Below are 25,669 nucleotides of genomic sequence, written 5' to 3' on the forward strand. Positions count from 1 at the left end.
CGATCGTTCCATCTACTTTACACTGGTCTGTGCAATCGACTTCGATCACTTGCCGCCGCTCCAGTGGACCAATACCTGTATTTTAATAGGATCGCGGCATATGCTCGATGTCAACATGTCAGCACGCAGACGGTATTTGTTTTTCATATATCGGAAGAGAAGACCGCGCTAATATCTTATCGAGTTCTCTACCAGCTGACGTTAGAGAAGTTTTTAATAGTTTATTGTTTTTCTCTATTGGATGGTACAAAATAATGAGGAGGGAGAAAATGTTTGGGTGACAGACCTGAATGCACCCTAAGAGAAGCAGATCTGCTTTGGACTGCAGTAACTGTATGTAGTTTGGAAATGCACCATAACACAGTAGCAAAATCCTCATCGTTCTTCCAGTTCCCGTATGATGGGAAGTGTTTCTAATTTCCGAGATAAGAAACACCACCATATCTGCTCGTACTGTCTTTTTCTACTATCTTATGTTGCAGAAGAAAGCTTCATTTGGCGCTGGCCTTACACACTGTACACGGTTGGCAGAGCTAAGCCATCTCGTTAGTTCTGACTTGGCTGCATGGAGGAGGCCGTACGGAGGGCGGGACAGAGACTTAGGAACAATTAAAAGATACAGAGAGACTGTCTAAAACGACGCTACAGTTTTACTGTATAGGGTCCTTAGCAGATAGGATCGAAAAAGGTTACTCGTTTCGTGATATGAGTGTGGCACAAAGATGATGTACCAGTGACTGTATTAAAACACCTTCGTTCCAGCGTATTCAACTGAAGCCTGTGATTGAATGGAGGTACTTGATTCCAAATCGCTGACAAAATTTCTACCGGAAAGCGTAACACAATAGATCTGAAAAGCCAGTGTATTGGTCAAAGGATTTTGTACATTTATTACCACTTCTATCTAACGTCGCACTTCTTAGGTGATTCCTCACATACCACACCATCACTGTATGTAATCATTCTCAATCAACCATCATCCTCCCTCGCCTATAACTCCATGGGTATATTGTAGAACATCTTTTACACTATCCACTTGTAACGAGATAGAGTGCGCTATAAGTACTGTTTGTTAGGGTGAGAAATATCTAGTAGCGGCATGAGAGAGTTGCAAAATATCGACTTGGTACCCCATTTCTTAGCCGACTCACTTTCTAAATTTGGTGAGAAGGGTGATTTCAATACAAGTTTACATCACTGGCGGCGTGCAGCCGCACTTTATGTTGTTAATACACACCTCCGTGATCACCATGTCTATTCAATGTTGTTTTATTTGTGTGGAGGACCATTTCATTCATGAGCAGTACCATACCTCGGTTTATAAAGCATGTATAGCTTTCAACATGGATACCGTTAGCGATACCTGTGTGTGCCTATACAACGAAGACCGCTTTTTATACAGGGTGACAGTAACATAGTCGTTACGATCCTGTTTTCAATAACTGATCGCTTATAAGACGATTACGTCCCTCTTCCTAAGATACACTGGTACCACTTGCAGGAAGAACAATGTCCATACATCGCGAAATTTCACTCTATATTGTTTGCTGCCACCAGTTATTGGCGTTGATCAGTATGCTCATGAAGTATGTGTTGGGGCGTGAAGTTATTGTGGTCAGTGTTCCGACATGTGCAAAGAAAATGAATATGTATGGTCGGCAGCGAGGTGTGGATTTTACGTCAAAAACTGCGATTCGTCATACCGATAGCCGTAAGGGATATGAAATATTTTACGTGGAAAATTATGACCAGTCATAAGAAGGATGTAGATATTCATATTTCCAGAGCGAAATCCATCAGGAAGAGGTATTTCTGATACGTTGCACATTATCAAATGTCATCAGATTGGTGCTGCAATCACAATATTTCACAATATTTAATTGTAATTACAGTGATAAATATGTCGCTGGTTTCCTAGGACGACACCATTTTGCTTGTGGGGATGAGGGACAGAGGTAACTGGTGGCTGGATCGAATTGACAGTTCCGACTTAACACTGTCGCTAGTGGTGGGTACATAGAAAAGTTCTAGAGGGCTGGCTAATGTGTGTGTTCTTGTCTGCAAGTCCCAGTGGCAGTGCCTTCTGGATTGCTGAACACTGAACTAATCCCCAGTATGCGTTGGGCTCTCTCCAAGATCAAGTATGCTGCATACATTCTCTGTGTGCAAAATTGAGCAATTCAGTATCGATCACTGCCAACTGTTGGCGGTGGAGAGTATTGATAACGTCAGAGTTCCTGACACTCCAATCATCCCGGATGCTCTCCATGCACTCTAGCAGACACGTGCATCCACAATTGCGGCTGGGATAACAGTGGCAGTTTTCTCTGGCCTCTGAGCGTTGGGGCTGATGATATCTGGGAGGTCCTATCACCTGGTAGACCCTTTCCTCCTTCTTCTTCAACCTGGTGTAGCTGAGAGAAAAAACTTAGGACTTCTATACTGTTTTATAACACTTAGCATAAAAGTGACGGTATAAATTCATGCCGAAGTTTGACATTCCGACTATCATTATATAAAGCACCGCTTCCAGTTGAGATCTCAAATTCCCAATTGGTTAATTTATTGTTTCCAGTAGTGGTACTGTGAGCACACACGACAATCCAAACCCCCCCCCCCCTGCGGATTGTATAACGACATAGTAACCGGCTGAGCTGAAATTTGAAATTCCCAGCTACGTCCTACGTAATGGACTTCCTACCAAATGATGTAACAGTGCCGGTATCCACTAGTAGTAGAGAAAAGCAATCTAGAAGGTTAGGAAACCTGGCACTTGCGTGATCGAATCCCGCCAAATATACCAGTCCCAGTATTTATCAATAGGATGCAAGTAAAAACTGTCACACCCAAAGAATATCGATTTAATCAATTAGTCAATCAATCTGATAGTGGGGGAACATTCCAAAGACATATACAGTTGATGATTTTCCAAGCATCCACTGCTTTGTTCAGGACAAAGGCGGGGTTAGTGCGGTACATGATAGATGCTCGCTGGGCAGAGAGTAGCCACTTGAGAGAGAGAGAAGAGTGCAGGTGTTTGAACAGGAGTTTGTCAGGTAGGCAAGAACATTACCACTCAGCTAAGCACGTGGACAATAAATAAAGAAAATGCATCAACATATTATTGACATTGTTTTGAATTTCATGTCATGAGATGCTTCCTCTCCAGTACAGAGCAAGTCTTTTTCCCATCAGTTTATTTCTGGGAATGGTGGGGTGGAAGGGGGCAAGGGATGGAGATTGGTAGTAACATTGTGCACTAGCTCAGTCGAAATCTTCAACGCAGGGTGAGCACATAGAGCAGCTGCTTCCACCGACATGGTGTGGAAGGTGTGTCTGAGAACAAAACAGCAAGTGAGTGGTATCAAATTTCAAAGGAAGCCGACGCCCGGTATCATGCATTCCCCTGCAGGCCATTGGCACTTCCCCGTTCAGTGCCTAGGGCTCATAGGGTTGCCACAGCCTTGCAGATGTTTTAAAGTACAGGGCATGTGGGAATATGCAAGGCGGCTGGCACGACTGCCCTGTGGTCGGTGCGAGTACATTATCAAAAGATTTATGATAGTGTAACGATGTACTGCGAGTTATGTTGACGTCGATTTCGTGACGGTGTTCCTTACATAGTCGGAAAAAAACAATGTATTTAATTTCTTCTTTTTGATGTATTTTACAAGACCTGCATCTTCCAAAAAAGCAGATAATGATAAGCATTTCCCACCAAATAAAAGAGTGGTCCAATCCCTATGATTTCAATTTTATAAATAAACTGTTACGGCGTAAAGTCAAGCGCCAGCGCGTCAATCGGGAACGTTAGGGCAGAGAGGGCTGTGAGAAGACGTCAGCCAATACCACGCTGACTGACCCCTCTATAGGACGACAATGCAAAAACCGCGGACCCTATGCGAAGAGGACATGAGCGCCGCGTCCGACTGGTCGCAGCCCAGTTGAGGAGTAGCTTCAAGACTAGCGAGTTAGATAGAACCGTCAACGCTCGTTGCTTTGCTTGTACTGTTTACGTAACATGGACTTGGAAATTGTTATACTTTAGAGATTTGTTATCTTGTCTGTTTCCCTTTGCTTGCGACACATCTGTGTAACTCAAGTATTGTATTTTTTCATTTTATAATAAAACTCATTAATATTGTTTGAATATTGTCTGTTGATCTGAGGAACTAGGTTTCCTAGACACCCCATATTTGATGAGTAGGCTGGATTTAACATCAAAAGTAAATCTTTTGTTATTTAATTGAGATTTATTTGAATTTCCTGTCGTTAGATCCTGCCTCTCTAGCACAAACTGAGGCCTTTTCCCGCCAATTTCCAGATGAGCGAAGGGAGGGAAGTGGGCAGTGGTGCAGAGGGCTGGTGGATTTCTAAGTGGCGGAACGGTTAATTAATATATTGATTTAATTAATTAGCCAGTTAATTTGATATCAAATGTGTGCTCGCTCTGGCGAGGGGATTTTCCAGAGTGATGGGATAGGTGGAGTGAGAGGGGAGATATGGGGATTTTCTCAGAAGCGCTGTCTATCTCCAGGGAGCCATACATCAACACCCAGGGTGTCATAAAACAATTAACATAACAATAAGTTAAGGGGAGAGGTAGGCTGTCATAAATCAATCAAGTTTGCCCCTGGATGTAAGTAACCCACACTAACTAAATTTGCCAGATCATAGGTTACCCTTGGTTAACACACTCATAAAAAATCTGTGACTGTACACTGTTAACTGCCTTGTGGAAGTCGAGAAAAAGCGAGACACATGAAATATTAGTGGCTGCAGTCAAAAAAACGACATTATGCATTCGATAACAAAAGTCAGTATCGTGTGCCCAGGCACCCAGCTTTGGTGAAGGGCAATAGTTTTGTCGAGCAGCTTAGAGAGACGGATGTTTATAGCTCCTGTAACAATTTTGTAGTCGATGTTTAAGAGAGTGATCGAGTGAAGTGACTCAAGATCAGGTCGACCGGTAGATTTCAGGATGAAGACCAGTTGATTTTCCTTGAAAGGAGCAGGAAGCGAGGCATCCCGTATCACTTCACTGACCATCAACGTTATTGCGTCACCTATGAGAGGCCAAAAATGAACATACAATTCTTTAGGGATACCACTCAATTCAGGAGGCATTCGTGACGAAAACCTGGTAGGAACATCATATATATCGTCTTTGTGGAAATCACTAAAAAAACGTCATTTAATTCTGGGTTGACGATGCAGTCCAACAACGGGTCGTGAGGAAAATTTTCAATCGGAACTTGGGCATAATACAGTTCAGTAAAGAAGTTAAAAATTGAACTGATAAATTCACAGCGGACTTTGACAATCAAACATGGACGTTAGCGATGAATGCAATGCAAACACGTTTCCTACGCCCCTGCACAGGTGGGTATCACATCAGCATCTGATAGCTGCACCACAAGGAATCAGAAAGGTGAAGGCGATCAAGTCGACCCCTGGAGGTAGCTGTAAAATAATTGTTTCGAACAGATATGGGATACTGGTAAACCCATGCGTCACCGCGTCGTGTTCTTTACTAAAACTAAAATTAGAAATCTGATCCACTGGCCGGAGAACACAATTAAAATCACCACCCACTAGAATCATTGTCAGTAATTTACGAAGTAGGTAACCAACTTCCTCTTTGTAGAAACGCCAACTTTCCATACAACGACCAGAACCAGAAGAGGCATAGACAAGAAGGAGTATCCTACACCCCTAGCATCGTTGAGAACTTCGAAATCTCCTAATGGAATCCCGTCACTATAAAATAAGGTAGTGCCCATAGAAAGTTCGGAAGCCACATTAAAAGAGTTCGAAAACACCGGCAGTGAAAACTGGTCAAATAATACTTCCAGTAAAAAAGTACTATCTACACCATAGTCAAATATAAACTGTCACAAAGCGGCGAGACACATTTCAGAACCAGTTCTGTTCATATTCAAAATGAGTAAAGTATATGCTTGTGTAGACAGTTTAACAGGAACAAAAACTACAAAACTGCAAAACCATCATCTGACGGAGCTATACAGTAGTATCCATGGTAGAATCAATGGAGGAAACAGAAGGAGAAGAAATGTGAACATGTCTCCCATCTTCCAACTGTTCCTCCTTCTTCAGTGACGCGACACTCTCCGACTGGATACGTTGTTTACTGTGACTCCTTTTGCCTCTATCTCATGCAGTTATGTACGGGGATTGTGCAAAAAATTCGTTTCAGATGTAGAGGGTCAAACCTCCGCACACCACTCATCGACAGACAGGGGTTCGCGTAAGGAGATTTGGTTAGTGACTACTGCTATATCGGCTGTTAGTCTCTGTGCCACATATTCAAATACGGGCGCCACCAGTTACGCTGCTGCATTTCCTGCAGCCGCCACCATGGCACGAGGGCACTCCCACGAAATATTACGCTGTTATCCATGATATGCGAGCATACCTTCTCCAGAGCTCCAGCGGCGGTTGTACTTAAGATCAAACATTCATGCGCTGACCCCATTTTTGTGTATTTGCCGGTTAATTAACGCTTATAGATTTCCATAGTGGCGAGGGCTCAATATCTTCTGAATAGACATTGTATTGAAGAGTGACGGATTAATACATCTTTTGTATCTATACGTACACTCCTGGAAATGGAAAAAAGAACACATTGACACCGGTGTGTCAGACCCACCATACTTGCTCCGGACACTGCGAGAGGGCTGTACAAGCAATGATCACACGCACGGCACAGCGGACACACCAGGAACCGCGGTGTTGGCCGTCGAATGGCGATAGCTGCGCAGCATTTGTGCACCGCCGCCGTCAGTGTCAGCCAGTTTGCCGTGGCATACGGAGCTCCATCGCAGTCTTTAACACTGGTAGCATGCCGCGACAGCGTGGACGTGAACCGTATGTGCAGTTGACGGACTTTGAGCGAGGGCGTATAGTGGGCATGCGGGAGGCCGGGTGGACGTACCGCCGAATTGCTCAACACGTGGGGCGTGAGGTCTCCACAGTACATCGATGTTGTCGCCAGTGGTCGGCGGAAGGTGCACGTGCCCGTCGACCTGGGACCGGACCGCAGCGACGCACGGATGCACGCCAAGACCGTAGGATCCTACGCAGTGCCGTAGGGGACCGCACCGCCACTTCCCAGCAAATTAGGGACACTGTTGCTCCTGGGGTATCGGCGAGGACCATTCGCAACCGTCTCCATGAAGCTGGGCTACGGTCCTGCACACCGTTAGGCCGTCTTCCGCTCACGCCCCAACATCGTGCAGCCCGCCTGCAGTGGTGTCGCGACAGGCGTGAATGGAGGGACGAATGGAGACGTGTCGTCTTCAGCGATGAGAGTCGCTTCTGCCTTGGTGCCAATGATGGTCGTATGCGTGTTTGGCGCCGTGCAGGTGAGCGCCACAATCAGGACTGCATACGACCGAGGCACACAGGGCCAACACCCGGCATCATGGTGTGGGGAGCGATCTCCTACACTGGCCGTACACCACTGGTGATCGTCGAGGGGACACTGAATAGTGCACGGTACATCCAAACCGTCATCGAACCCATCGTTCTACCATTCCTAGACCGGCAAGGGAACTTGCTGTTCCAACAGGACAATGCACGTCTGCATGTATCCCGTGCCACCCAACGTGCTCTAGAAGGTGTAAGTCAACTACCATGGCCAGCAAGATCTCCGGATCTGTCCCCCATTGAGCATGTTTGGGACTGGATGAAGCGTCGTCTCACGTGGTCTGCACGTCCGGCACGAACGCTGGTCCAACTGAGGCGCCAGGTGGAAATGGCATGGCAAGCCGTTCCACAGGACTACATCCAGCATCTCTACGATAGTCTCCATGGGAGAATAGCAGCCTGCATTGCTGCGAAAGGTGGCTATACACTGTACTAGTGCCGACATTGTGCATGCTCTGTTGCCTGTGTCTATGTGCCTGTGGTTCTGTCAGTGTGATCATGTGATGTATCTGACCCCAGGAATGTGTCAATAAAGTTTCCCCTTCCTGGGACAATGAATTCACGGTGTTCTTATTTCAATTTCCAGGAGTGTATTTCCGCATCATATCTACTGTTAGCAACTGACGCTGCAACTTCAGAAACGAAGTTATGTCTAATTTTAATTATTTGATAATACAGTAGAATGCTATTCATCAACAGCATCTGTTCCTTCCACTATAGAACCACTCAGAGTGCGAGGAAGTCGTAGCAAAAACGTTGTCCTCCACCCCTTGGGAATCAATCAGGTTATGTGCATGAAGAACCTGTGACGAGTAGGCCGCGACAGAAAGTGCAGAAGTAGTTTGGCAAGTTCAAACAACAGGAGAGGTGTCTGATGGAGCCGAGAAAGACAAGTTGGGTCCAGAAAAAGATTCCTTAATAGGCGACTCGTACTGGGTGGTCTCGATGACAGGAGAATCGCCAGTTGAATTATGAGTAACCAAATGCAGAAGCAGTCATAGCGTCCTCGTCAACATATTCAGGTTAGAGAATAGGGTCCTTCAGTGAATGGCTACCCGAAGGGCGAGCCACGGCCCGTCAGCTGTGAAATATCCTGCATTTGAAATACTTCTACAAGAAACACACAAGAATATAGTTGATACTCTATATTTAAGAAGACAATGAATTCAACACAAATGGTCTTCGATGACAGTCACAAACAAGTAACCAACTTCGTAACTATTTCCTAACAGTTAAATAAGTTCGCATATAAACGCAAGTCCTTGGAATACCAGTCTTGCGTGAGTAGAGAACACAAGGAAAGCTTCTACAGTCAGAGTTTATTCTCCACTGGTTTGACTACCAAATGTTTAAGTCCTCGCTCTCCTTGAGCGGAACACATTGGAACTTACTAACACTTATGATCTGTGCGAGTTCACAGGTTCTCCAATCTTGCCAAGTGAGTACAAAATACCAACAGACCGCGACCACGTTTCCCTTGGTGACGAAGGTGACGTGCGGTCGAGGCGGCGCTGCATCCGCAGCAAACTTCTTACCTGGCTGCGTCGTAAATTCCGCGATCAGCGCTGGCGCGGCCCCAAACAATCGCACGGCGGAGGTACACTTCCTACTGATTGGCTTCACGTGATATTGGTGGATGCGGCAAAGGGTTCGTGGCAGGAATGTCTTCTCTTATTGATTTACACGCCCTGTACACTTTGGTCCGGTGTACACGAAGGCCCTATGCAGGTCACGATGCAAATGGCGGAGCCGGAGCGGCGTGTAGTCGCAGGGGCTGAGCTGGCAACCAGCCCGACGGCGGAGTGTTGCCGTGTGGCGTCGGCGCTTGACGGATTTTGCTACACGTCACACTACATTACCGTCCTGCATTCCGCAACGCTTGTTTCGACTAACCGGGGCCGGCATCGCGTTAACGTCCCTACGTATGGTCAGATGGAGAAAATCACGAGCATTTTACGTCAGAGGTCTACTTCGACCACCAATAACTAAGATTAGCTCAGCTGCAGATTCCTGTGGAGAAGGCCCGCTAAAGTCAATTTTTACGCTGTTCTTAATACAACCATACGACGCAGTGAGTTATCACGTAGACGGCTGCTCTAATTACAATTAAAGCGGATTCCTTCCTGGCCGGTGTAAGTAATATGAAGCTGATAATCACACACCTGCAAGTGATAGAGAATATTTTTTTATCACCATCTCTACCAACCGAAGACCACAATCGATCTGCAAGCGATGCTCAGCAGACGAGTTCTTTTAGAGTACATCGTACATCCCCATGAGAGAGCAGGATGGATCTCAGAAGACTGTCATTTACCTTAGGCAGAAGATTAAAAACCCGAGCATTTGTGTAGAACATTTCTGCATTCACCAAAAGAACCATGCTAGCAGAGCTATCACGATGAGTAAAGGGGACCTGAGGACCTTGACGTAACAGTATCCTGTCAATCTTCGGAAGGGTCAAGAAATTTAACAAAAAAATACATGTAATTTCTGAATCAAAGTACGCAGTATGCACCTGATCTGCAGTAACTTTAATCTTTTCCACACCAACCAGCGGTGTGTCTCTAAATAGCCAGGCTGCACATGCCACTTGGATTTATAAAAACTGAAGCTTATAGTACCTACACGTGGAACAGTCGTGAAAAGCACTTTGGACATCACGGCGCAAGACAACTCCGTGTGAGTAAGTGTCGCACAAAGACCTGACACTACACGACAAACAGAAATGCGACACGTGCTGCAACTCACGCAGCACTGGACAGAAAACAATCAAGACACGCGGCACTATGGTAGAGGCGAAACTAAGACAACCTTTTCACCAAACACGCGAAGCGGTATACCGGCTACTCGTCATCGCCGAATTCGTCAAAATTTATGGTACGTGTAGGGCGTGGTGAGACGAGAAAGTACCCCAAGTGGAAACTCCAGGTGGCCAAGCGTTTAGGAAATAAAAGTAATTTTGATACGGATCTATCACCATGTGCACCTTATCAATTGTTCCTGTGAGAGTGTGTTTAGGAAGCGGTGTTTGGTTCAGCAGTAATAGATCGGATTCGCATTGAAAGGGTCGCAGGCTCCACTCCGCCTGTTGGCAAATATTTTTGTGCTCCTTGGCAATGCGTACTCTACTGACATCACAGTTAACCGCAACATCATATAGATTACTTTATTATTTATATAAGTACAAAAAGTATAAACATAGGATGAAATGCGGGACTCCAAACATTTAAAAAGGGATTGTAGTTAACGCGTACATGGGAACGTCTTGTATGTAAATCGATGCTTACATTCTTTTGCAAATGATCGAGTACATGTACCAGGGTGATATTCATCAAAGAAACAGGGGAAGCAATAATTCTGACAGTATCTTGAGCAAGCTATAAACGCCGCCTTTTTGCAGTGACATGGTTTTTTTTTAATATCTCCATAGAAAAACAAACTTGATGCAGCTTTTATGTTTTGTGTTTCGACACTATTAGACACACAATCTGAATGTCACATAAGTTCTGTACATTAGCTTATAAAATTTCAAAAACTACTTTCTGAAGTAGAAAAAGCACACACCAAAAATTTACGGTAAAAATTTAAATAATATCCTTAAGGTAACTACATCACTGTCAACACAGTCTTCTTTTTTATATTAACCGATGCCCATGCTTCAAAATGTAATTTTTAATATATTACCGAGCTTTTTCCTGTGATTCGAATACATTCTAATTTTGTGGTATTCACGCAGCATGTGTATCTTGGACTCTATGGTACTATCGATCCTACTTTGTTAATAATGTAATTAACACAATTTCCCAGCAACCAATACACAGCGTTATTTTTTGCCTCTGGGAAATAGCGTGCTTAAGGCCTGTGTATCAATGACAGCGATATACACTCAGGGGATATCCTTGTTATCAGAGCTATTTGCTCTCGGATCCACTTCCAACTATTCATGTGACTGCTGCTATGAATTATTGTGTCAAGTAGATCGCATTGTTGACATAAATTTGTTTCACAGATTCCGATTGCGTACAGTCTTTCATTGGTGCAAACTGTGTTGTTAAATGTCTTGTACAATGACGTTTTTATATTAGACTTGAGAACCTTGGAACTAACGTTTTTCCAAATCTCAGTCCAATCAACGTTTGGAGACTGTCGTTCTATTTTATTCCTTCCTTCGCTGTTCTTTCGTTCCCGCATTATGGCTGACTGTCTGATTTCGGCACTTACATAACTGAACTTAATATAGAAAACCCTTACATGCTGTAAACAACTGTTGATATTCTGCACGTCGATCGGGGGAAGCAGGCTTAGAGGTTTAATGATCTCGAAAAGTTGGCTGGTTATGCTTTCTCGCGAGTCCGTTATTAAATTAACTTGCTTTTTGATAAAAAGTACAGACACTTTATCCGTTATATCAGTTAATGTTAGTCCACCATTTTTAGGATCTGAAGTGGCTACTTTAGCAGGTACTCTGAACACTTCACCTTTCCGCAAAAGTTTGTGATTTCGGACATTATTCTCCTCGCTATCATCCTCGGTATTGGAAACAACTGGATAGTATAATAAGATTTAGTAAGGATGCATGAGTTGATATACTTTGTTCTTTGAACTTGGTTCATATATCGAGTTAAATTCTCTATAATGGCTCCTTGCACTTTATCTGCTACAACTTTCCAATTTAAAGCAGTTATTTTCACGGGGCATGCTGTCAGGGTGATGCCAAGTATTTTATGGTGTCGGACTAATTTTGCCCACTCGACATTGATATTATCAAAACCTCTGAGGTTTAACATCTTACTTTTTTTTCGTTTACATTGGCTCCAGATGCTCTACAGTACGTATCAATCACTGTCGCTAGCGTGGTTAACTGTTTATTATTCCTTATAATGATCCCTATATCGTTAGCATAGGCTCTTATAACCTTCCAAGGTTTACGTTCCAACAGAAACGTGGCGCCACTGGTGCACACATTTTCACCGTCTGCGACAGCAGTACGTAATCGCCGACCAATCACAAGCCGACCTATCACAAGCCATCCACGGGCTATAAAGAGGCCACCACAGCAGCAGTGAAGAGTCACTTGCTCCTGACGAAGACGATGGAGGATATTGTCGAAAGCTTGAGATTTTATCCCGAATTGAAGCGGTAAGAAAACCGAAAATGGTTTACATATAAGTGCCATTGTGGTTCGCACTGGAGCAAAGCCTGTCATTTAAGACACCCGTAAAAGAAATAGTCTGCCAAAACTCAACTTATTCGTTATCTTCAACATGCACGGAGTGGATAACGACAAAGAGATCAAAAGAAATCCTTAAATTAAGGAGCTTACGTGACATTACTCACGTGACATTACCTGTCGTATTCACAGAGTTGCTTTCTTTCTTTTCAATATTTGCTTCCATGGACTGTATTACCCTTCTGCTCATAAGATTGATCCTTCAGTGTCTTCATTACTCATTGGCAAGGGGGCGGTCCAAATAGGCCAAAAACAAGACGACTAGTTCCCAGAATGAGATTTTCACTCTGCAGCGGAGTGTGCGCTGATATGAAACTTCCTGGCAGATTAAAACTGTGTGCCCGACCGAGACTCGAACTCAGGACCTATGCCTTTCGCGGGCAAGTGCTCTGCCATCTGAGCTACCGAAGCACGACTCACGCCCGGTCCTCACAGCTTTACTTCTGCCAGTATCTCGTCTCCTACCTTCCAAACTTTACAGAAGCTCTCCTGCAATGTTCGCAGGAGAGCTTCTGTAAAGTTTGGAAGGTAGGAGACGAGATACTGGCAGAAGTAAAGCTGTGAGGACCGGGCGTGAGTCGTGCTTCGGTAGCTCAGATGGTAGAGCACTTGCCCGCGAAAGGCAAAGGTCCCGAGTTCGAGTCTCGGTCGGGCACACAGTTTTAATCTGCCAGGAAGATTCATGACGACTAGTTGATTACAAGTTACTGTTTCATTCCCATAAAGCGCTAGCCACAGACCGTTAAGCGCCTTATTCATGGCTTGATTTCCAGTTATCTTGTTTTGAATATCCTTTCATATGCCTGCGTGGCAGTAACATTTCGTGCAACTCTCAAACATTCCCGCTCATTACGGATTCCTAAAGGAAACAAGAAAGTGACCATTCTGATGTGGACATTAGAATAACGTGGGGTCCAAACGTGGATCCGATGTGGACATCATCGAAACACAGCCTCTCTCTGCGCCTTGGACAACGACGGTATAACAACAACACTACCCTCGTTCTAACAACATCACAAATAAAATCTGAAGTCCTATATAATGCTGAGAGAAAGCTTGACCACATTCACAACGATTTGACAAACTCCCCTGACTGCCTCCATGAAACAACAAAATTACAGTGGAGCTTCACCACTCTTGTAAAGTCCGTCGATAAAATCTCCACCCGTAAACTGTCGCAAATAAACATCTTGTACAACGCCTACTCTCCTTCACTTCTCTTGACCCATGACTTGCTTACCATCCTTACCTACATAAGAGGAAAATGTACTCTTCAAAATGGCTCTGAGCACTATGGGACTCAACTGCTGAGGTCATTAGTCCCCTAGAACTTAGAACTAACCTAATGACATCACAAACATCCATGCCCGAGGCAGGATTCGAACCTGCGACCGTTGCGGTCTTGCGGCTCCAGACTGCAGCGCCTTTAACCGCACGGCCACTTCGGCCGGCTGTACTCTTCAAATATACATTATTCCACACCAACTGATCTACACGGGAGACACAAAATTACCAGATAAAAACGCCTTAAAGACGCACAGGGCATGAAACACAGAAAATATCTATCATTCGATGAACTAATATAGTACGTACTACTATTCCTACTTATCATGGAGATATTTACAACCGTAGGCTGTTTATCAACAAGGAATATTTTAAACGGTAGAGAATTTCGGGAGTAGAGATATGGAAGGTGTGTAGCACTGAAGGTGCATCTCAGCTTGGCATTGCGCTTCAATTTATCAGTGGGAAATTCATATACAGGATGAACAAAAATGCCGCATTTATGGTAGACATGTGATTCACATTGTGCAGGGCACAGAGGAACGTGTATCAGCCCACACTGTCGTACCGGCCATCATAGACCTCTGACAGAAAGGACGCCTACTCGTCATCGCCGAATTCGTCCAAATTAATGGTACATGTAGGCCGTGGTGAGACAAGAAAGTGCCCCAAGTGGGAACTTCAGATAGCCAATAAAAGGAATTTTGACACTGATCTGTCACCACGTGCACCTTATCAATTGTCCCTGCGACAATTTGTGTAGGAAGCGTTGTTTGGCTCACAGTTCCGTTTCAGCCGCGCTAAGCGAGTGGTCGTCGTTTACTGCTGCGCTGCACTTCCGTGTTCACATCGCTGTACTTGTGCTTCGCCGAGTGCTGTCCGTCCGGTAATCTCGGTGTTCGTTCATATTCCTTGTGATCTGATCAATCCTTCTGGTCGTGCTGCTGCTAACTGGAATTTCGGTTGTTTAACCGAAATTTCGTCGCTGGATTAACCATGGCTACAAAGCTCAGGAAGAATACTCTGGTATTTGCCTTTGACAAGGAATCCCGTCCTGTTCAGCCGACATCGCTTGAAATAGATGACTGGATTACACAGGTAATTGGTCTCAATTCTGAAACCGTCTGGCAACTGGACCAGGAAAACTACTGTGTATTTCTCAAGTTATTCAGTGCTGCGACTGTTGATAAAGTGTTACGAAAGTGGGGCTATGAAGTAGATTTTGTCCATAGAAGTGGTTATAAAGCTAAGGTTTCCATCTATAGAGATGACATTGATTACAAAACCGTTAGTGTCTTGAATCTTCCCATTGAAATTGAAAATGATAATATTAAGGAAGCTCTTTCGAAATATGTGGACGTTAAATCAATTGCAAATGAAAGATGTTCGCCTCACTTTAAACTGAAATGTTTCAACGGGGTCCACTGTGTAGCAATGGACGTTAAGACAAATATTCCGTCTCACATAACTGTTTGTGGGTATAAAGAACAAATTGTTTATACAGGTTAGGAAGCTACATGTCATATACGTAACAAAACCGGCCAATTCAGACAGGAATGTCCGCGGCGAACTGTTGTTCTTAAAAGTAATTTGATACAGCGTCAGAAACTTACCTTAAATGATCTGTTACCAAAGAATAGCCCGGATGAACTGGTTGAGGATGTTAACGCAGCAGGCCAAGCTGATGTTCTCCTTCACGATAACAGTCTATTTCCCCGGTTAACAACAAAGGGGAACCCTGTTACCACTACTCGTGAAACTGAAATGCAGCCGAAAAAGCGACCTCTGGAGACAACTGATAGTTGTTCAGAGAACGAGCTGTCCTGTACAACTCCCTCAGTTCGCAAGCAAAAACAGTGCGATGAGGAGGCACAGGAACCGGAAGGCAGAATGCGAATGGAAACTGATGAACAGAAAGATAATAACCATACGGTACCTGAAAATGAAGGTTGTGTAGTCAGTATTAATTTTCAAGAAACAAAAGGTGAAATAGCTGATTGCAAAGATCAGCAGCTATCTGTTAGTAAACAAATTCAGGGAGAGGTTGCAAAACTGCCGTCTCCATTTGTTTCCCTCGATCGGGAAGTAAGTGATAATAAAAAACGAGAAAGTGGTGGCCAAACTGAAATCACGGTCAACACCTCAGGGCAGGCGCCAACAACAGAAATTTCGAAAACGTCTGCTGCTGCTCCAGATGAGCCGCGAAGTAAAATAAAAACGCAACCAAATGTGAATGTATCTTGTAACCTAGGGAAGGGAAAATCTGTAAAGGACGACCCAAGCCCAAAGAATGTTCGGTACGAAACGGTCCAACACGAATCACTGGAGGAAAAATCAGGAAGTTTACAAGGAAATCAGTCTGCTAGCGGTCCAAAAGAAAACCTCAGTAGAAAAAAAAGCGGAACAGTAATTAATAAACTGACTGAAGTGTTATTCCATGTTCAGTCTTCCGAGAAAACTGTTAATAGTTTAACTGAACCCTGAGCCACAAGAAACTAAATTAGTTCATCAAAACAACTAGATAGTGAAAGCGCAATGACGCAGTCTTATTCTGTCACCAATATAGACATAAATAAAATTACGTCCGGCTTGAAATTATCAGCACTTAAGGAATTGTTGTACGATCCGCGACTGATATTGCCCTGTTACAAGAAGTTCTAATGTCGGTTTTAGTAATTCCCGGTTAAGTCAGTTACACCAATGTGTCTCACGAAACAAGTGTTGGAACAGCTGTTTTGGTGAGGGAAAGGATATCAGTAAGTAAGGTGGAACGACTGGACTAAATATTTATGATGTGACTATCATGAACTTGTATGCCCCTTCAGGAAGTTCTCACCGACCTGATAGGGCACTTTTCTTCAAAGATGAACTGATACTTGTTAAGGAAAAATCCAAGACAGTTATTACTTGGAGGTGATTTTAATTGTGTTTTAAATCGAAAAGGTCAGTTACGTAATTTTAATTTCTCAAGTGAACTAAAACAACTAGTTACTGGTTTAGAATTAAAGGATGGATGGAAATCAAATACTCCTCCATTGTTGAGTTCACTTATGTCATGGCAACATCTCGTAGCAGGATTGATAGGTTTCCAAAAATCTTGAAACTTCCGTGAGAAAAATAGAAACCACTCCTATGTACTTTTCAGACCACTCAAGTGTCGTAGTTTGCATAAATCTAACAAGACAGCCAGTTCGCCGATTCAAGAATCAGTGGAATTTGAACATTTCCTTGTTAGTAAATCATGATTTAGAAGACTTGATTAAAGAAGCGTGGGCAATATACCTGCATGCTCGTAGTAGATATGCCACTGCTATTGACTGGTGGATTAAAATGGCAAAGCCAAAGTTGAAGGTTCTTATTCAATACAGTGCCCAGAGCGCAAGAGAAATGAAATGCGCTATAGAATATTACTATTCCGTTTTGAGACATCTATATGGTCAAGTCTCAGCAGGTTCCTCACTTCGGATAGCAGACGTCAAAAAAGTCAAAGTTACTTAATATCAAGAGAAATCAAATGGAAGGGTTCAAAATAAAATCGAAGGCAAATTCGGTGTCCGAAGACGAAACTACTTACCTGTATCATTTAGTGAAGCATACGAAAAACGAAACACTGACTTTTATTGAGGAATTCGAACAAGAAACGGTACGATTCTCAGAATCCAGGAAGATATCATGGACGAGATTTATCGCTATTATTGCGAGCTATATTCTGTAAATCAACGTAGTGATGCATCCTTGAAAGAATTCCGTGACATCCTAGCCCCACAGGTGACCGAAGATAACAACGAAAATTTTCTCGAGGTAGTCAGCTGTTTGATTTGAACCTCCTATTGCCCCAATAACTGACTGGTTTGATGCGGCCCGCCACGAATTCCTTTCCTGTGCTAACCTCTTCATCTCAGAGTAGCACTTGCAACCTACGTCCTCAATTATTTGCTTGACGTATTCCAATCTCTGTCTTCCTCTACAGTTTTTGCCCTCTACAGCTCCCTCTAGTACCATGGAAGTCATTCCCTCATGTCTTAGCAGATGTCCTATCATCCTGTCCCTTCTCCTTATCAGTGTTTTCCACATATTCCTTTCCTCTCCGATTCTGCGTAGAACCTCCTCATTCCTTACCTTATCAGTCCACCTAATTTTCAACATTCGTCTATAGCACCACATCTCAATTGCTTTGATTCTCTTCTCTTCCGGTTTTCCCACAGTCCATGTTTCACTACCATACAATGCTGTACTCCAGACGTACATCCTCAGAAATTTCTTCCTCAAATTAAGGCCGGTATTTGATATTAGTAGACTTCTCTTGGCCAGAAATGCCTTTTTTGCCATAGCGAGTCTGCTTTTGATGTCTTCCTTACTCCGTCCGTCATTCGTTATTTTACTGCCTAGGTAGCAGAATTCCTTAATTTCATTGACTTCGTGACCATCAATCCTGATGTTAAGTTTCTCGCTGTTCTCATTTCTACTACTTCTCATTACCTTCGTCTTTCTCCGATTTACTCTCAAACCATACTGTGTACTCATTAGACTGTTCATTCCGTTCAGCAGATCATTTAATTCTTCTTCACTTTCACTCACAATAGCAATGTCATCAGCGAATCGTATCATTGATATCCTTTCACCTTGTATTTTAATTCCACTCCTGAACCTTTCTTTTATTTCCATCATTGCTTCCTAGATGTACAGATTGAAGAGTAGGGTCGGAAGGCTACAGCCTTCTCTTACACCCTTCTTAATACGAGCACTTCGTTCTTGATCGTCCACTCTTATTATTCCCTCTTGGTTGTTGTACATATTATATATGACCCGTCTCTCCCTATAGCTTACCCCTACTTTTTTCAGAATCTCGAACAGCTTGCACCATTTTATATTGTCGAACGCTTTTTCCAGGTCGACAAATCCTATGAAAGTGTCTTGATTTTTCTTTAGCCTTGCTTCCATTATTAGCCGTAACGTCAGAATTGCCTCTCTCGTCCCTTTACTGATCGTCACCTAGCGCATTCTCAATTTTCTTTTCCATTCTTCTGTATATTATTATTGTAAGCAGCTTCGATGCATGAGCTGTTAAGCTGATTGTGCGATAATTCTCGCACTTGTCAGCTCTTGCCGTCTTCGGAATTGTGTGGATGATGCTCTTCCGAAAGTCAGATGGTATATCGCCAGGCTCATATATTCTACACACCAACGTGAATAGTCGTTTTGTTGCCACTTTCCCCAATGATTTTAGAAATTCTGATGGAATGTTATCTATCCCTTCTGCCTTATTTGACCGTAAGTCCTCCAAAGCTCTTTTAAATTCCGATTCTAATACTGGATCCCCTATCTCTTCTAAATCGACTCCTGTTTCTTCTTCTATCACATCAGACAAATCTTCACCCTCATAGAGGCTTTCAGTGTATTCTTTCCACCTATCTGCTCTCTCCTCTGCATCTAACAGTGGAATTCCCGTTGCACTCTTAATGTTACTACTGTTACTTTTAATGTCACCAAAGGTTGTTTTGACTTTCCTGTATGTCTTCACATTTTTCCTGCAGCCATTTCGTCTTAGCTTCCCTGCACTTCCTATTTATTTCATTCCTCAGCGACTTGTATTTCTGTATTCCTGATTTTCCCGGAACATGTTTGTACTTCCTCCTTTCATCAATCAACTGAAGTATTTCTTCTGTTACCCATGGTTTCTTCGCAGCTACCTTCTTTGTACCTATGTTTTCCTTCCCAACTTCTGTGATGGCCCTTTTTAGAGATGTCCATTCCTCTTCAACTGTACTGCCTATTGCGCTATTCCTTATTGCTGTATCTATAGCGTTAGAGAACTTCAAACGCATCTCGTCATTCCTTAGTACTTCCGTATCCTACTTCTTTGCGTATTGATTCTTCCTGACTAATGTCTTGAACTTCAGCCTACTCTTCATCACTACTATATTGTGATCTGAGTCTATATCTGCTCCTGGGTACGTCTTATAATCTAGTATCTGATTTCGGAATCTCTGTCTGACCATGATGTAATCTAATTGAAATCTTCCCGTATCTCCCGGCCTTTTCCAAGTATACCTCCTCCTCTTGTGATTCTTGAACAGGGTATTCGCTATTACTAGCAGAAACTTGTTACAGAACTCAATTAGTCTTTCTCCTCTTTCATTCCTCGTCCCAAGCCCATATTCTCCTGTAACCTTTTCTTTTGCTCATTCCCCTACAACTGCATTCCAGTCGCCCATGACTGTTATATTTTCGTCCCCCTTTACATACTGCATTACCCTTTCAATATCCTCATACACTTTCTCTGTCTGTTCATCTTCAGCTTGCGACGTCGGCATGTATACCTGAACTATCGTTGTCGGTGTTGGTCTGCTGTCGATTCTGATTAGAACAACCCGGTCACTGAACTGTTCACAGTAACACACCCTCTGCCCTATCTTCCTACTCATAACGAATCCTACACCTGTTATACCATTTTCTGCTGCTGTTGATATTACCCGATACTTATCTGACCAGAAATCCTTGTCTTCCTTCCACTTCACTTCACTGACCCCTACTATATCTAGATTGAGCCTTTGCATTTCCCTTTTCAGATTTTCTAGTTTCCCTACCTCGCTCAAGCTTCTGACATTCCACGCCCCGACTCGTAGAACGTTATCCTTTCGTTGATTATTCAATCTTTTTCTCATGTTAACCTCCCCCTTGGCAGTGCCCTCCCGGAGATGCGAATGGGGGACTATTCCGGAATCTTTTGCCAATGGAGAGATCATCATGACACTTCTTCAAATACAGGCCACATGTCCTGTGGATACACGTTACGTGTCTTTAATGCAGTGGTTTCCATCGCCTTCTGCATCCTCATGTCGTTGATCATTGCTGATTCTTCCGCCCTTAGGTGCAATTTCCCACCCCTAGGACAAGAGAGTGCCCTGAACCTCTATCCGCTCCTCCGCCCTCTTTGACAAGGTCGTTGGCAGATTGCGGCTGACTTCTTATGCCGGAAGTCTTCGGCCGCCAATGCTGATTATTTATCAAAATTTAAGCAGTGGCGGGGATCGAACCCGGGACCGAAGACGTTTTGATTATGAATCAAAGATGCTACCCCTAGACCACTGGGGCAATATTTTGTCATGCTATTAACGGTAAAAAGTTATTTCAGCTTGAAGCGCCTAAGACGACGTGTATGAGACTCTGTGCGCCTCACCACCAAAAAAATCCCCAGGACCAGATGGTCTGCCAGCAGAGTTTTATATCCGTTACTGGCCGATAGTGGGTTATAAAATCACGGACATTGTAAATGAGGTTGTTCAGCGTGAAATGATTGCGGCGGAATTTAAAGAGCGCAAAATTGTTCTTGTGCCAAAAATGATGGAAACAAAGATTTAAATAATTTTCGTACAATTTCACTGCTGAATTCTGATTATAAATTAGTAGGTAGATTAGTAAATAAGAGAATTTCATGCCTTACAAATAAAATTATTATTAAACATCAGAATTTCACGCAAGGCAGAACCATTTTTCAAAATCTAGCAGAATTCAGGGATATCATTGCAATAACTTCTTAACAAACATAAAGTGTGCTTTATTTTTTTAGATTTTTACAAAGCCTTGATGTAGTAAATCATGAATATCTTCTACAGATGTTGGAGAAAATAGGTTTAAACGATAGGGTCATACAGTTGATAAAGAACTTACGAACTGGAGTAAATGCCAAAATAGCGGTGAACAGTCAACAATCCAGGCCGATACAAATAAAACTGGGTGTTCCTTCAAATGGCTCAAATGGCTCTGAGCACTATGGGACTTAACATCTATGGTCATCAGTCCCCTAGAACTTAGAACTACTTAAATCTAACTAACCTAAGGACATCATACAACACCCAGTCGTCACGAGGCAGAGCAAATCCCTGTCCCCGCCGGGAATCGAACCCGGGAACCCGAGCGCGGGAAGCGAGAACGCTACCGCACGACCACGATCTGCGGACTTATCGCTGTCCATGTCGCTCTTCGCCGTTTCACTGGAACCGTTCCTCTCACATCTCCATGCTACATTAAAAGGCTTAACATTGTTCCGAAAGAATGGCTATGGTGCACGCGATATAAAGGCAGCGTTCTCCAAAAAAAGAAAATGTGAAAATGAGCACACTCACAGGATGAAACACCGATTGCGGTTCTTCCTTTTTGTGGCGCTATTCCCAGCAAAATAGGAAGAGCTCTGCGTAGACGGGGTATAAGAACGATTTTCCGTCCTCCTCCTGTTAAGGACAATCTCGGACTCAGGATCCCTAGAGTTTATAACATCCCCTGTGAGTGTGGAAGCAATTACACAGGTCAGACCATTCGTACCGTCTCCGACCGCTGTGCAGAACACCAATGCCATATTAAAAATAGAGAACTGGAGAAATCGGCAATTGCGGAGCACAGCCTCACGAACAAGCATAAAATATTGTTCGATGAAACTAAAATTCTGTCCCATGCCTCCACGTAGTGTGATTATGTTATTAAGGAGGCTGTTGAAATAAGAATGAGCCAAAAGAACTTTAACCACGATAGCGTATACCATCTGAGCTGTGCATGGAAACGAGCGCTTGATGCAGAGAAGCAGCAGAGACGTTGCTTCCAAGGTTTACGTTCCAACGGAAGCGGTGGCGCCACTGGCGCAGACAGTGACACCATCTGCGACAGCAGTACGTAATCGCCCGACCAATCACAAGCCGACCAAGCATAAGCCGTCCACGGGCTATAAAGAGGCCATCACAGCAGCAGTGAAGACAGTCAGTTGCTCCTTACGAAGAAGATGGAGGATATCGTCGAAAGCTTGAGATTTTATCCCGAATTGACGCGGCAAGAAAACCGAGAATGTTTTATATATGTGCCGTCGCGAAATACTTCGTTCCCATAGTATGGCACTACCGTCCCACATGTTAGGAGACGCTGTGGGGATAAAAGGAAGGTGGATAGAAGGAGGAAAGAGGAACGATAAATAAATGTGTCGGAAGTGCCGGCCGAGGAGAATCAGGAAAGAAGAAAGGCGTTGGAAGGAAGTAGTGTGGGTGCGATGGCGTAAGGTTTGGATGTAGATGGGGTTGTGTTTTTCGTTTGTTTTGGTAGTTTTGAACAGTATATTGCTTAATTTAGGCAGTATAAAAGTATGTTGTTGTGGGGCATGAGGCGTGGAGGAAGTAGTTTGCTAATACAGTGACTAACTACCAAACATGTTATTGAATGATGAAACTGTTTGTAGTCCACACATTTTTTGTAACCATTGACATAAATAACTGGATAGTACTAAGTAATATTAGTTTTAAAGCCCATCAGGGCATTCATCACATCATTATCATGACCCCTGTTTGCTCATTGTTAATGAAATTGTCCTGAATGGTCACAGATAAACTTTTGCTACTTCAGCCAGTGTACGTGGAAAACAGTTATCGTACGTGTGTCCTACTTTACAGAAGCTACGTTCAGAATGTGCACTGCAGGATTTGCGTTAGTTAGAAGTGTTAGTGCTATGACTTGTCTGTAGGCGCCGGTACTGAAAGTCAAGCACCACGGTGCATTAAAGCTGCAATCAACATGGGTCTGGACGAGGTGAGCAGGGCTTTACTCATTAAAAAAAATCTTAACTCCGCCCGACAGGCCACGAAGGCCCAAAGGCAACGACCGGCCGCCGTGACATCCTCAGGCCACAGGCCTCACTGGATGTCGATATGGAGGGGCATGTGGTCAGCACACCGCTCTCCGAGCCGTATGTCAGTTTCCGAAACCGGAGCCGCTACTTCTCAATCAAGCACCTCCTCAGTTTGCCTTTACTCAAAAAGATGGTTTATCAAAAGAGCAGTAACAGTGCTGCTGCTCTTCATCGCGACTATCGACGCATTAAAGGAATACAGAGAGGTGTTCTTTCTGCACTGGCGTGGATAAACCTGTTCGAATTAACTTGGGGACTGCTCCTGTAAGGGGGCGACGGCCAATTGAGTCACACATTGTTGAAGAACTTACTGACTGAGAATACTGGACGCAGTGTGAGATCCTCAAGCAATGCGCGAGCTGTGTCACGACGGGTGAATATTCCACACACAACAGTCATATGGTATTCGTACAAACTTCACACTACTCACGAAGTCTTGCCACGTGACACTGAGCAACATTTGGAACCTGTGATGTAAACACGGTACCAAATTAACAATGTTCCCCTCTCGCGTGGAACTTTTAATGTTTCTTTCACTGGTTTCTTCGATATTTCTTTTTCCCACTTCCTTACAAATGTTTACACAAAGTTTCATTGTTCTACAATCACTCGTTATTCATGGCGGCCCTTTTAAGTAGCAATAGTTTAATGATAACTACCGAATACATACAATGGCGAGTCATCGTTATTGCTTTTTTCTTTTCATTTAAAAGTAATATGTAAATAAGTAAATTGAGGCATAATGAATAGGCTAATATACACTCCTGGAAATTGAAATAAGAACACCGTGAATTCATTGTCCCAGGAAGGGGAAACTTTATTGACACATTCCTGGGGTCAGATACATCACATGATCACACTGACAGAACCACAGGCACATAGACACAGGCAACAGAGCATGCACAATGTCGGCACTAGTACAGTGTATAGCCACCTTTCGCAGCAATGCAGGCTGCTATTCGCCCATGGAGACGATCGTAGAGATGCTGGATGTAGTCCTGTGAAACGGCTTGCCATGCCATTTCCACCTGGCGCCTCAGTTGGACCAGCGTTCGTGCTGGACGTGCAGACCGCGTGAGACGACGCTTCATCCAGTCCCAAACATGCTCAATGGGGGACAGATCCGGAGATCTTGCTGGCCAGGGTAGTTGACTTACACCTTCTAGAGCACGTTGGGTGGCACGGGATACATGCGGACGTGCATTGTCCTGTTGGAACAGCAAGTTCCCTTGCCGGTCTAGGAATGGTAGAACGATGGGTTCGATGACGGTTTGGATGTACCGTGCACTATTCAGTGTCCCCTCGACGATCACCAGTGGTGTACGGCCAGTGTAGGAGATCGCTCCCCACACCATGATGCCGGGTGTTGGCCCTGTGTGCCTCGGTCGTATGCAGTCCTGATTGTGGCGCTCACCTGCACGGCGCCAAACACGCATACGACCATCATTGGCACCAAGGCAGAAGCGACTCTCATCGCTGAAGACAACACGTCTCCATTCGTCCCTCCATTCACGCCTGTCGCGACACCACTGGAGGCGGGCTGCACGATGTTGGGGCGTGAGCGGAAGACGGCCTAACGGGGTGCGGGACCGTAGCCCAGCTTCATGGAGACGGTTGCGAATGGTCCTCGCCGATACCCCAGGAGCAACAGTGTCCCTAATTTGCTGGGAAGTGGCGGTGCGGTCCCCTACGGCACTGCGTAGGATCCTACGGTCTTGGCGTGCATCCGTGCGTCGCTGCGGTCCGGTCCCAGGTCGGCGGGCACGTGCACCTTCCGCCGACCACTGGCGACAACATCGATGTACTGTGGAGACCTCACGCCCCACGTGTTGAGCAATTCGGCGGTACGTCCACCCGGCCTTCCGCATGCCCACTATACGCCCTCGCTCAAAGTCCGTCAACTGCACATACGGTTCACGTCCACGCTGTCACGGCATGCTACCAGTGTTAAAGACTGCGATGGAGCTCCGTATGCCACGGCAAACTGGCTGACACTGACGGCGGCGGTGCACAAATGCTGCGCAGCTAGCGCCATTCGA

The sequence above is a fragment of the Schistocerca nitens genome, chromosome 2 (genome assembly GCF_023898315.1).
Source record: "Schistocerca nitens isolate TAMUIC-IGC-003100 chromosome 2, iqSchNite1.1, whole genome shotgun sequence".
NCBI lineage: Eukaryota > Metazoa > Arthropoda > Insecta > Orthoptera > Acrididae > Schistocerca > Schistocerca nitens.